The sequence below is a fragment of the Pristis pectinata genome, chromosome 1 (genome assembly GCF_009764475.1).
Source record: "Pristis pectinata isolate sPriPec2 chromosome 1, sPriPec2.1.pri, whole genome shotgun sequence".
Classification (NCBI taxonomy): domain Eukaryota; kingdom Metazoa; phylum Chordata; class Chondrichthyes; order Rhinopristiformes; family Pristidae; genus Pristis; species Pristis pectinata.
Genome location: NC_067405.1, coordinates 42113517 through 42128117, shown reverse-complemented (window position 1 = coordinate 42128117; position 14601 = coordinate 42113517). Strand labels below are relative to the sequence as shown.

The 14601-nt window shown below is 40.5% G+C and overlaps 1 protein-coding gene across 7 annotated transcripts in view; it reads left to right on the top strand.

Moving 5' to 3' along the window:
* Positions 1-14601, top strand: part of LOC127572447 (myosin light chain kinase, smooth muscle-like) — a 238168-nt gene that overhangs the window by 11752 nt on the left and 211815 nt on the right. Inside the window, exons 1-2 of one of the 7 annotated variants that reach the window (XM_052019742.1) lie at positions 7326-7463; positions 14003-14129. The exons of the other annotated variants lie outside the window; for them this stretch is intronic. The gene's annotated coding sequence lies outside the window, so the exon portion shown is untranslated. Of the gene's footprint in view, positions 1-7325; positions 7464-14002; positions 14130-14601 lie in introns of those variants that run through there. 7 annotated transcript variants of the gene reach the window in all.

Genomic DNA, 14601 nt, shown 5'->3' with positions numbered 1-14601 from the left:
AGACCTTCTGATAATCCAAAATATACCACATCTACTGGTATGCCTTTATCCTCTCTGCTTATTACATTCAATAGGACTCTAATATATTTGTCAAATGGAATTTCCCTTCCATAAAACCACATTGACTCTGATTGATGGCATTATGATTTTCTAAATGTACTGCAATTTTCTTAATAATGGATTCCAACATTTTCCCAAAGACAGATGTTAGGCTAAATAGCCCATGGATTCCTGTGCTCTTTCTCCCTACTTTCTTCAATAGAGGCATTCCATATGAGGTTTTCCAATCTACTGGGACTTTCTGGAATCAAGGGAATTTTGGAAGATCATAACCAAAGTATCAACATTCTTGTCATCACTCCTACATCTGGGATGTAGGCCATCAGGGACTTGAAACTTTAGTCCCATTAGACTGCCTATTACGACTTCTTTTCACATGCGGTCTACTTGACTCGTATGAAGATGTCACTGTGTCATTGTGGAAGTTGGGGATAACTCTAAACTTGTGAGACTATAACTGAGAAACTTCAGAGAAAATATGAATAAGAAATGTTTAGCAAAGGTAATGGTTAAGTATTGTTGCAATTGCAGATTATTTTTCCAAAGGCTTAGTGTCATTTTTTGAAAGAAAACAAATGAATGAAAATTACACTATCATTTAGACTGAGTGAATTAGCCTTCATGGAATTTCAACACATCTACAGGAAACACAATTGAGCATATTGGGTAGATTATTGGTGTTAAATGCCCATCAGCTGGAAGGTGGTTAGCGTTCAGGTAATGGTTCTGTCTGCTTATCTAAGAGGCATATCTCATTGGTTTCTGGTGGTTGAGGATTACTTAACAAGAGCAAATGAGCTTCCAGCAATGAGTATGCTGCTTAGAGGCAGGCACTCTTAAAGAAGGGCAAAATATATTGCAGGGCAGATACTAATCATGGGCTTGTAGTGGCATCTTAAAGCAAAGTGCTAGAAATGTAGGAGATACACATTTCAGTATTGGCCAAATTCACTGGAGGTATCCAGCAGAACATAAAGAAGTTATGTCCAAAGCTCCTAGGAGATTGAAGTAGATACAAGCACCAGATTTCCTTCCTGGAGTTGATGTAAATAGCTACTTAATCATCTGTACTGTCATGACTTGTGCATAGGTTCAGGAAGTGGTGGTGGTGTGTGGCAACTTGACAATATCAAGTTATCTCCATTTAAATATTTACATTTTCAGCTTCGTATTGATTCTGCTTAAATAAGTTGTAGCCCACCCAGAAAATCCAAACACACCAGCATCCTGTGATAAGTTGGTACTTTCTCCTTGATGTTCATCCTGTTGCCAAACTATTTATTGTAAGTTTTTTTTAAAAAACCCTCAATTAATTGGGGTTGGATACAGTATATGAAATGGGACTTTATATTAAACAGAATGAACCAATACGAGGTGAGAGACGGAACCCAAATGGAAATTGTTATTGCACTCAGGAGATGGTGATTTCTTTCATGGACAGAGCTGAACATTTAATGGATCGTGTAATTAAAATGCTTCTGGGTTATGTAATTTTGGTTGTTGTATTTGAGGAATTAGATGGTTTGGGTGAGACTAAGCAAGGGTTAAAATCTTGAGCAGCAAAAGAATATTTTTTTCAGTAGCCTAATGCTGCCAGACCACCAGACAGACCTGGATCACAGCTGGCTAAAGGCTCAAATCCCGAGGCTGACAGTATCTGACAAATATTTGGCTGCTACTTGGGACGAATATGTAGATATATTTGGAATCTGAACTGAACTCCCTTATTATTCATTTGACAAGCTGTGCTTTGACTAAATTGGACAAAAAGTCCATTTGAAAATGGAAGAAAAATGATTTAGTCAGTCAGGGATCATGGAGTGGGCACTTTGAAACAGGAAAAGGCCATTCAGCCCTCATACAGGCTTTTAAAATTCACTTAGATCACAGCTGAGTGTTTGTCACAACCTCACTTGGTGAGAGTGTCACAGATCTTCTTTCTCTCTTATATAAAGAAACATTTTCTGCATTGTCCAGATTTAATTTTCAGGTTGTTTCAGATACCCACCTGAAGATTTGCCTTGCCTCAGTTTAGGATTTTAAAGAAGAAGTAGTTTCTGTTTTCTCTGAATGGAGATTGCAGATAGCTGTAAGAAAAATTGGGCTGTAATAGTAGGTGATTACCCCTTCCCTTAACTTTCCTCAAATAATATGTTGATGACTATGCAAGTATCAGGGACCTCTGGACCTCTTATTGAGAAAAGAGGCAGTGCGAGTGATTGATGTGTCAATGGGGGAGATCTTTAGGAACAGTGACCATAATTCTACTAGTTTTAAAATAGTTATGGAAAAAGAGGACTGATCCACAAGTTTAAAATCCTAAACTGAGGCAAGGCAAATTTTGATGGCATTAGGCAGGAACTTGCAAAGGTTGATTGTGAGAGGCTGTTTGCAGGTGAAGAGACTTCTGGCAGGTGGGAGGGTATTAAAAGTGAGATAAGGAGAGTTCAGGGACAGCATGTTTCTGTTAGAGTGAAAGCAAGGGTGGCAGAATTAGGGAACCCTGGTTGACAAGGGATGTCGATGACCTTGTCAGGAAAAAGAAAGAAGCGTATAACAGATAGAGGCATCTGGACCAAGCAAATCCCTTGAGCATAAGGGATGTAGAAGTACACTTAACAGGGATACCAGGAGGGCAAAAAGATGGTATGAGATAGCTCTGGTTGATTAGGTAAAGGATATACGATATATATTAGGAGTAAAAATGTAACTAGCAGGAGAATAGATACCCTTAAGGATCCATGTGGTCATCTGTGTGGAGCCGCAGGAGATGGGTGAGGTGTTAAATGAATATTTCTCATTTACTTTTACTGTGGAGAAGGTCATGGAAGCTAAGGAGTGAAGGGAAATGAATAGTGATGTCTTGGAAAGTATCCTCATTACAAAAGAGGAGATGCTGCTGATGGTCTTAAAGCATATTAAGGTGGATAAATCCCCAGGGCCTCAACGAGTGCATGCTTGGATATTACAGGAAGTTAGGGAAGAAGTTGCAGGGGCCCAGACACAAAGATCTGCATCATTTTTAGCCAGAGATGAGCTTTTGGAGGATGGCTAACATTGTGCTTTTACTTAAAAGAGGCTGCAAGGACAAGCCAAGGAACTACAGGCTGTTGGGCCTAACATCAGTGGTGGGAGAGTACTGGAGGGGATTCTGAGGGACAGGACCTATCAACATCTGGAAAGGCAAGGACTGATTAGGAATAGTCAGCATGGCTTTATGCACGGGAAATTATGTCTCACGAATTTGATTGAGGTTTTTGAAGAGGCGATGAAGAGGATTGACAAGGGCAGGGCAGAGGACATTGTCCACATGGACTTTAGCAAGTGTTTTGATAAGGTCCCATGTGGTAGACCAGATTAGATCACATAGGATCCAGGATGAGCTAACCAATTGGTTCCAGAATTGGCTTGGTGGAAGGAGTCAGAAGGTGGTAGTGGAGGGTTGTTTTTCAGATTGGAGGCCTGTGACCAGTGGTAAGCCACAGGGATCGGTGCTGGTTCCACTGGTGTTTGTCATCTCTATTAATTAGAGTATGGATGAGAATGTAGTTGGCATGGTTAGTGAGTTTGCAGATGACACCAAAATTGGTGGTATAGTGGACAGTGAAGAAGGCTATCTAAGATTACAATGGGATATAGATCAAATGAGGAAGTGGGCCAAAGAATGGCAGATGGAATTTAACTTGGACAAATGTGAGGTGTTGCACTTTGGTAAGTTAAGCTAGGGCAGGCCTTGCACAGTAAATGGTAGGGCCCTGGAAAGTGTAGAATAGAGAGACTGAGGGATACAGGTACATAGTTCCTTCAAAGTGGAGACATCGGTAGACAGGATGGTGAAGAAAGCATTTGGCACATTTGCCTTCATAAGTCAAGGTATTGAGTACAGGAGTTGAGATGTCATTGTTACAAATGCACAATTTGTTGCTGAGATCATGCGGAGTATTATGTGCTGTTCTGGTCACCTAGCTAAAGGAAGGATATCATTAAGCTGGAAAGGGTGCAGTAAAGATTCATGAGGATGTTACTGGAACTGGAGGGCTTGAGTTATAAGGAGAGGCTGGGGCATTTTTGCCTGAAGCATAAGAGACTGAGGGGTGACCTTATCAAGGTATATAAAATCATAAGGGGCATAGATAGGGTGAATGGTTACCGTCTTTTTCCCGTGGTAGGTGAGTCTAAAATTAGAATGCATAGGGTTAAAGTAAGAGGGGAAAGATTTAAAAGGGACCTGAGGAGCAACTTTTTCACCCAGAGGGCAGTGGGCATGTGGAATGTTCCACCAAAGGAAGCTGTAGAGGTAGGTACAATTACAGTATTTAAAAGACATTTCAACAGGGACATGGATAAGAAAGGTTTAGACTGATAAGGGCCAAATGCAGGCAAATGAGACTAGCTCAGGTAGGCAACTTGGATGGCATGGACGATTTGGGTCGAAGGGACTGTTTCTTTACTGTATAACTTTGACTCTATTATACCATTTAACTCTCAAGTTAGTTCACTCCTTAATTAGCCATACTTAAGAACCTGCCCTCAGAATTTAGCCCTCTTAGCCCAGGTATCATCTACTCTGCAGCTTCTCCAAAGATCATTTCCCTTCCTAAGGTGTGGTGCTCAGAACTGAATGCTTTAGGTTTGGATGAAGTCTACCCAGACCTCTGTGTCTAACTTCCACCTCATTGTATTTTGCTAAAACTTCATAAGCATTTTAAATTATTTCTTTGTATCTGACCACTAGTTTTTAATGATCTCTGTTATCAGATCCTAATTCCACAGATCTTAGCAGTGATATGATTTCTTGGAACTAGAAGGTGTTACCTCACATTTTTGGGAAAATGTGAGGTAACACCTTTTATTTCCAAGAAATCATGTCTTCTAGTTTTGCCCCCTTTCTTAAATCATTGCTGTAACTTGCAACTTTCTGCTCCAATCCATGTTATTTACAGTGCCCCTTAATTTTGTGTCATCAAGAAATGTACCTATATGGCTCTCTGTTAGGTCATCCAGTTCATTTATAAATATAACAAAAATTTGATGCCCCAGCATGGATTTTTGGAAGTCAACACTCGAAGTTCCAATTTGACAACAGACCCATTATCCATACTCTAATTCCTATCTTCCTACCAATACAGGACCATAGGTAATTTTTGTTCAGCCTTTTTATTAATTCAGTTATAAGACATGGGTGTTGCTGCTAAAGCCAGCATTTATCAACTGATCCAATTGGCCCTGAGTAGGTGGTGGAAAAGCCAGCTTCTTTAACCATTGTGGTTTATGCAGTGAAATACTGTCGGGCATTCCAGAAGTTTTGACAGTAACATATTATTCCAAATCAATGGTATTAGACTTGGAGTGGATCTTGGAGATGTTGGTGGCTTATCAGCTTTGGAGACACTTAAGTGAAACCAAGGAAAGTTGCTGCAGTACACAGTCTGCTGATGGAGGAAGTGAATGTTTGTGCTGATAGATGGAGTGCCAATCATACGGGCTATTTCATAAGTGGATTCAAGCTTCTTAATTTTGTTTTGCTCTGTGTTCAGGATAGTGGAAAGTATTCCATCACATGCTCCCCTCAGCTCTATAGATGGTAGAAGAACTTTGAGAGTCAGAGGGCAAATTACTTGCTGCAGAATACCTATCTTCTGAACTGCAATTGTAGTGACAGTATTTGTATGACTCCTTCACAAGTTTCTGCTCAGTGAAGATCGCCAGAGTATAGGTGGTGGTAGAGCTGATAATTACATTGCCATTGACTGCCAAAGAGCAAACTAGACACTTTAGAATATTGAACATGGAACAGTACAGCACAGGAACAGACCTTCGGCCCACAATGCCTGTGCTGAACATGATGCCAAATTAAACTAACCCCTTCTGCCTGCTCATGGTTTAGTTAAAAATTTTCATGCCTGTCACTTGCATGGCAACGAAATTGGTTGCCGTTTTCAGAGTTCAAATCTGGATGGTGATTATGAATACAAATGAATGTTGCCCAGTGATCAGTGAGAACATCCATTTCTGACGTGATAAATGGAAAGGTTATCAGTTAGGCAGCTGAGGATGGTTGGTCCTGGTACATCACCTTGAGAAACACTTGAATGTTTCCCCAGTGGTGAAATAAGTGACCTCCAGCACATGTAACCATCTCTCTTTATACGAGGTATGATTCTAATATTTGAATAAATAGCTATGGATTCTTTTGGTTGCAGGATTAATGCTGATGAAATCAGCCAACCAGTTATCATTCTGTTTAAATTCTTCACTGCAACAACTCTTGAATGCTTCAATGATCTCCCATTTAGTACAAGTAGTGGCTCATTGACTTCAGTTGTAGCTGCACTCATAGGAAATTTGTAAATATTTCATTTTATTATTTGCAAGGAAATTTAATTTCAATAGTCATAGAAAATTGTATGGAATCTTATTCTGGAATATTAACTAAATTGCAGAAATCCATTGTAATAAAACTGATTTCAGTTTATTCAGTCACCTTGTGGCAATGGCCTTGGTCACATATATTTTATGATATTGTTTTCGTTATTAACTATTCTTTACCTGTTGGCTGATTTGAGTTTGTTCTGGCTTTTATGAAGTTCATTGTAATTAGTACTAGTTGCTACCTTCAGAGGACTTGAGGCATAAACATAAAATACCAGCATAATTTCATGTATATTTTCTCGCAGTTACAGAAGTCTAAATGTTAATAACTAAACCAACACTAACTAAATAAAGGAAGTGGGAAGTGAAGATATTAAAGAATTTTTGAGGTTAACTGAAGATCGTAAAACACCAAGACCACCTTCAGTGGGATTTAAAAGTTGGATGAAGATCAAAAGCTGGACAAAGAATCAGAATGCAATGAATTATTTTTATTCTATTTGCTGGTTACATTGTGCATCGGTATCTGTGCTGTAAACTCTTTTACCTTTAAAACAACAATGGCTATTTTTTCACAAGGCAATGATAAAATGCTAATTTCTACCCACAATTGTTTGATTGCCAAGAAAGCAGTAGGATGTGGAGAGAATCTACCCTTGCAAGCACTGAATGACATCAACAACTTTTTTTATAGATTACAGCACCATAGGAACATAAACCACAAAATGATTGCATGCTACACTTGAAAAGGACATAATTCAGCCTGCTATTTGCTGATTACAATGCTATTCCAATACTTGGGAGTGTATGAAAATTTTGTAAGTAACAAATTTATTTTTGCAAAATTCAAACACTGTTGTCTGAAATATTGAACGGAATATCATGGCTGAGACCTTGATACCATGATGAGGATTTAAGCATCAAGTGGCCACAACATAGGCCTTAAAATTATGAAATTGTTCAAATGTAAGCTGGCTAACATCACTTCGTCAGTGACTGGCTTTGGTGACTCTACTGCTAATGTTCATCAGGTAAGGTTCAGAGAACAGTACTTGCAAGTCTTGCTTCCTCTTATCCTACCACCACTAATTATAGAAAAAAATTAAATGGCCTTTAATTATTTTTAATTAATGTTGCTCTGTGTTGTGGAATGACTACCTCTCATGGTTCCCACACTCACAGTGGACCACCTGAGAGTTGGCATGAAATAATACCATAAATTTTATTTTTAACTGCTGCTCGTTGGATTAGTTGAACTTATTCCCACTACGGTTCTGAGAAAATGCTGATTTTAAAACTCAACATCAACTACTCCCATGTAATTTTTCAGGATTGCAAAGCTCCAAGTGAGAGCTCAGGGAAATGAGGTCAAAAGGGTATCAATTTATTTAAGAGCTTTTGGAGACATTATGATTCTTGGACTTGGGACTTTAAACTATGCAGGGTGTATGTGCTTGAACATGTTCTCATGCAAGACTGAGAAGAAAAGAGAAAAAGTTGTCTGTTTAAAGTCATTTCCAGTCAATTTGTTAAGAAAGGAACAAAGGCAGATATGAAGTAGTTGCTGATCTAAGTCAACATGAGAGGTTACAAATTAATAATTTTAGTCTTGTATAGCCACTGTTTCAGGAATTTGAAGACTGATTTCTTTGGCATTGATATTGATCTTCAAGAAACGAATAATGGAAGAAAAACTTATTTATATAGAGCCATTTACGTAACAAAAAGCATTAAGATGCTTCACAGGAGTGTTACGAAACCTTATAAGAAAATACTGAGACAATGTCTTCACGAGGAAAGAGGTTTTAGAGAAGGAACTACAAAACAGAGCCTTGGCAACTGAAGAAACTGGTTTCAATTTTGGAGCAAATTAAAACTGAGTGGTCAAAGAGGACAGAATTAGAGGATTACGGAGATTTTGGAAGGTGGAACTGAAAGAGATTCCAGTGTTTGGCATGGACGTTGGATTGGAAAATCAGGATATTTCTGAACTGCAGGCATTGCATATGCATTTAAGCACAGTTCTATATTTAGTTGGTATCACACAAAGTTGTTACATGAAATGAGAGGGTATTTAATTGGGGAAACATTTTGTATGGGTGAGAATTGATTAATTGACAAGAAACATAAAGTAGGAATAAATGGGTCTTTTTCAGATTGGCAGGCTGAATCTTGTATGGTACAACAAGGATTGTTACTGAACCCTTAGCTGTTTGCAATCTATATCTCTGACGGATGAAAGAACAACGCATCAAATTTTGCTGATGATGTAAAGTTAGGGTTAATGTGAACTCTTAGTAGGACACAAAAATTTGTACTGGGACAGAGATGGGTTAAATTGTCATGCCCTCAAACTAAGTATATAAATATGTCACACAATAATCCAACAATCCCACTGTGTGCCTCTGTTGGCAACCCTATAAGACAATTTTGAATGGGGAGTTGCAATCATAAAATTGGAGATAGCAGTTTATAATTTTAAGTTGTCAACGATTTAAATATATTATTGTTTTGATATGATTGGAGTAGGCCTAGTAATGATTTAAGTATATCTATAAAATTTCAAGAGCCTCCAAGCTGGTGTTCTAAATTTCAGAGAAAACAGATTACCAAGCGCACATGGGTTGGCTCATTCGTTCACTTGCACCTAAATCTACTTGCTAATCTGATCTTGCTGAACTGTCGGAGCAGAGCGTGGACCAGGGCAATTTGGACTCATGAGCAACATGTACAAATGGCTGCCTCGCATGCAGTATTTGCAGATTGGATGGTGAGGAATGAGAGGGTGAAAGGGCAACTTTTACTCATCTTGCAATTACATAAGAAGTTGTAAGAATGAGAGTGGGTTTTGGTGGTTTGGAAAGCTCTAGCAGTGGTCTTGTGGGAATGGTCCTTACCAAATGCTGCAGGTAGAGAAAATGGTGGATTGGTTTGATGGTGGCTTGACAATGGAGATGATGGAATTTGTTAAATGTGAAGGCTGGTGGAGTGGAAAGTGAGGGTAAGGGGGACCTTAATCTGCTCTGGGAGTGAAGAGAGAGGGTGAGATTAGAAGTGTGGGAAATAGAATGGGTGCAGTCAGGTTCTATTAACTATGGTTCTGTTCTGATGAAGAGTCCAGGACCTGAAATGCTCATGTTCTCTCCACAGATTCTGCCTGATCTGCTGAGTGTTTCCAGTATTTTATTCTGGAATCTTGCATTTTCAGCAATTGCAACTTCTTGTTTTGATTCTCATTGATGAAAAAGGTAGTCATTATACAAGCACTGGAATGGAAGGTGGTGGCACTGTCAGCTGGAGGAACTGAGAAGTGAGGTGGGATGAAGTGTAGTCAAGGCAGCTGTAGGAGTCAGCGGGAAATGAGATTGATTACGCTAGATCCCATGTACTTGAGGGAAAGTTTATCATTAACGTTCAGTTTCTTTTAAAGAGTTAGAAGAAGATATAATATGTGACAATGTTATTTTGGAGTCTATTGGTGTGGCACTTTTTGAAATGTTCTTCAATTAGATGGCAGCAAGATGTGTCAGACTGTCCATCTGATAAACTCTAGTGGTGCCCGACTTCCTTCTCCTCATTGTCCTCCTTTGTCAATGTCACAACAGTGACAACACTTCAAAGGTATTTCATTGACTGTAAAGTGCTTTAGGACATCCTGCAATTATAAAAGGGGAATGTTAGTTGCTTATCTCTTTGGCTCTGCTGTGACTCTTGAAATCTCATCTATAATTAATGGTGGTAATTGCTGGTTTCTCAGGATGGTCAGACAGTGGTACACAAGTGATTCATCATGAATAGGGATATGAGCGGAACCAATATTCTTGCTGACAGCTTTGCCAGAGCTGTTGGGGAAGACTTTAAACTAGTTTGGCAGGGGGATGGGAAGCCAAGTGATAGGTCAGAGGTCGCTGCATTTAGGGTACAAGTAAATGCAGCATGTAGAAAGACTGTGAGGAAGGATAGGCAGTTGAAAGGGCAAAATTGCAGTCAGTTGGATTGGCTGAACTGTGTCTACTTTAATGCGAGAAGTATCAGGAACAAGGGTGATGAACTTAGAGCATGGGTAAGTACATGGAACTACGACATGGTGGACATCACAGAGACTTGGCTGTCACAAGGGTGGGAATGGCTGCTAGGTATTCCGTGGCTTAGATCTTTCAAAAGGGACAGGGATAAAAGAGGTGGGGGAGTGGTTTTGCTGATCAGGGACAGCATCACAACTGTAGAAAAGGAGGATATCCTGGAGGCATCGTCTACTGAGTTGGTGTGGGTGGAAGTCAACAACAGGAAGGGAGTGATCACTCTAATGAGAGTATTCTACTGACTCCCAATAGCAGCAGAGACGCTGAGGAGCAGATCAGGAGGCAGATTTTGGAGAGGTACAAAAATAACAGGGTTGTTGTCATGGGTGATTTCAACTTCCCTAATATTGATTGGCCCCTCCTTAGTGTAAAGGGGATAGATGGGGCAGAGTTTGTTAGGTGTGTCCAGGAAGGATTCCTGACGCAGTATGTGGAGAGGCCATACTGGACCAGGTACAAGTCAATGAGCCTGATCAGGTTTCAGATCTCTCAGTGGGAGAGCATTTTGGAAACAGTGACCATAACTCCTTGACCTTTACCATCGCCTTGGAGAGGGATAGGAGCAGACGACATGGGAAAGTATTTAATTGGGGGAGGGGGAATTATGATGCTATTAGGCTGGAACTTGGGAGCGTAAATTGGGAACTGATCTTCTCGGGGAAGAACACAGTGGAAATGTGGAGGTTGTTTAGGGAGTACTTGCATGGGGTTCTGGATAAGTTTGTCCCATTAAGACAGGGTAAGGATAGTAGAGTGAAAGAACCCATGGTTGACAAGAAACATAGAATATCTTCCCAAGAGGAAGAAAGAACCTTGCCTAAGGTTTAGAAAGCAAGGATCAGACAGGGCTCTGCAGACTTGCAAGGCAGCCAGGAGGGAGCTTAAGAATGGACAGGATAGCTAGAAGGGGGCATGAGAAGGCCTTGGTGAGTAGGATTAAGAAAAACCCCAAGGTGTTCTAGTTGTATGTGAAGAACAGGAGGATGACTAGAGTGAGGGTAGGACTGATCAGGGATAAAAGAGGAAACATGTGCCTGGAGTCAGAAGAGGTAGGGGAGATCCTTGATGAATACTTTGCTTCAGTATTCACCAGTGAGAGAGACCTTGACATTTGTGAGGATGGTGTACAACAGGCTGATATACTAGGGCATGTCAAAGCGAGGAAAGAGGATATGCTGGAGCTTTAGAAAAAGATTAGGATAGATAAGTCACCAGGGCCAGATGGGATATATCCAATGTTATTACAGGAAGCGAGGGAAGAGATTGCTGCACCTTTGGTGGTGATCTTTGTGTCCTTGCTGGCGACAGGAATAGTGCCAGATGATTGGAGGCTGGCAAATGTTGTTCCTTTGTTTAAGAAAGGGAGTAGGGATAACCGTGGGAATTACAGACCAGTGAGTCCTACTTCAGTGGTGGGCAAATTACTGGAGAATATTCTTAGAGACAGGATTTATGGGCATTTGGAGGAGCATAGGCTGATTGGGGACAGTCAGCATGGCTTTGTGAGGGGCAGGTTGTCCCTCACAAGCCTGATTGAATTCTTTGAGGATGTGACAAAGCACATTGTTGAAGGTAGAGCAATGGATGTGGTGTACATGGATTTTAGTAAGGTGTTTGATAACGTTCCTCATGGAAGGCTCATTCAGAAAGTCAGGAGGCATGGGATCCAGGGAAACCTCACTGTGTGGATTCAGAATTGGCTCGCCCATAGAAGACAGAGGGTGGTGGTAGATAGACCATATTCTGCCTGGAGGTCAGTGACCAGTGGTGTTCCATAGGGATCTGTGCTGGGACCCCTGCTCTTTGTAATTTTTATAAATGACTTGGATGAGGATGTGTAAGTTTGCTGATGACATGAAGGTTGATGCTGTTGTGGATAGTGTAGAAGGTTGTTGTAGATTATAACAGGACATTGATAGAATGCAAATCTGGGCTGAGAAGTGGCAGACGGAGTGCAACCTGGGAAAGTGTGAAGTGATACACTTTGAAAGATCGAATTTGAAGGCAGAATACAAGGTTAATGGTAGGACTCTGACCAGTGTGGAGGAACTGAGGGATCTTAGGGTCCACGTTCATAGATCCCTCAAGTTTGCAATGCAGGTCGATAGGGTTGTTAGGAAGGTGTATGGTGTGCTGGCCTTCATTAGTCGGGGTATTGAGTTCAAGAGCCGCAAGGTGATGTTGCAGCTGTATAGGACTCTGGTCAGACCACACTTGGAGCATTGTGTTCAGTTCTGGTTGCCTCATTATAGCAAGGATGTGGAAGCTTTAGAGCGGGTGCAGAGGAGATTTACCAGGATGTTGCCTGGATTGGAGAGCATGTCTTGTGAGGATAGGTTGCGTGAGCTAGGGCTTTTATGTTTGGAGAGAAGGAGGATGAGAGGTGACTTGATGGGAGCAGGACTTGATAGGATAAGGTGATGAGGCGTAGATCGGGTGGACAGTCAGACATTTTCCCAGGGTGAAAATGGCTAACGTGAGGGGACAAAATTTTATTGTGATTGGAGGAAGGTATAAGGGGGATATCAGAGGCAAGTGTTTTTTTTAGAGTGGTGGGTACGTGGAATGCACTGCTGGCAGAGGTTGTGGGGGCAGATACAATTAAGGGACTCGGATAGCCACATGAATGATAGAAAAATGGAGGGGTCTGTGGGAGGGAAGGGCGAGATGGATCTTAGAGCAGGATGAAATGTCGGCACAACATCGTGGGCTGAAGGGTCTGTACTGTGCTGTAATGTTCTATACTTCCTCTGCCAATGACTGTAGGGCACCTCCAAACTGGCTAAGACATCTAAACCTTTATCTCAGTGGTTGGCTCGGTGGCATTCATGTTAGCTGTGTGGCTATCATTGTGGCAGGCCAACATCCCCAATACTGAGGCACTAAGTTACACTCAGTTTATATTAGTCAGGCCACATCACTCTCATACCCAACACCAGACATCCAAATCGGACACTCTATTCCAAGCTATGTTATGGTAAGAAATTATTAGATGGACAGAGGAATGATATAACCTATCGTACAGCATACAGAGCTCCCGCAGGCAGAAATCTTAACAAAGTGTCATAGAAATGAGGGATATATCGGCATTGCAACTTAAGACCTTATCTTGGTGATCCGGATGCTTTTTAGCAAAAAAGATCTGGTGAAAATTGTATCCTTGAAGTCTGAAGCCCAATTTGAAACATCTGGGAAATGGCATAACCCTGTGAACCCTGCCTATTTAGTGCTGAGTCCATAACAAAAATAGAAAGCTATGTGTCAGAAATTATCAAACACAGTTGGATCTGGATTGAAGTAAAACAAAGTCTCAATAAACTCAAGATGCTAACGTTTTAAACATGGACGATTGGCTTGGATCCCATAATTCCTCTGTTCACATTAAAGTACTTTTACTAACATGCATGTATTATGTAATATACCAAATAGTTTCAAATGACATTCCATTTGTTTGCATCCATTTAAATTCATTTCCTTGGCATTCCTAGGTTGCCCTTAAATCTGGTGAAATTGATGGCAGAGGTGAAGAAAGAAGTCTGATTGCAGGCAACGAAGTGGGTTTGACTGTCTGCCACTCCTTGTTTTTCCTTTGTTCGGTCCTAGTGACTTCACATGGTACTTTGTATGTTTTAAAACGTTTGAGCTGAATGCCTGAAGTGTGAATGTTGACATGTTTGCCCACATGAGTAGAATGGAATATTTAGAGGAAACACAGTTCTGGACCTACTGGAAAAGGAACATTCAAAAACCTTTCTGTGTAAGCTAATTATTCTTATAACATGCTAAAAATCTGGACAACTTGTTTTCACTGCTGGTTGGGTGGAATGCTAAATCTCTCTCCATTATACTACATTCCTTGCTAAGTATTGTAAAGATATAAAGCTACAAAACTTAATATAGACAAGAATTATTTTTCTGCAAAAAGCTATTTTTTTTCTGATTTAGGAAATTACTTGTGAAGAGGATGGAGACACATAATTTCAGTGATTTGCATTGAAATAATAGTCTTGGGATTAAACGCGCTGCAGGCTGCAAAATGGAGTTGGAATGGTTAAGATTCTTCTGATTCTCGATGCTGAACTGTTCC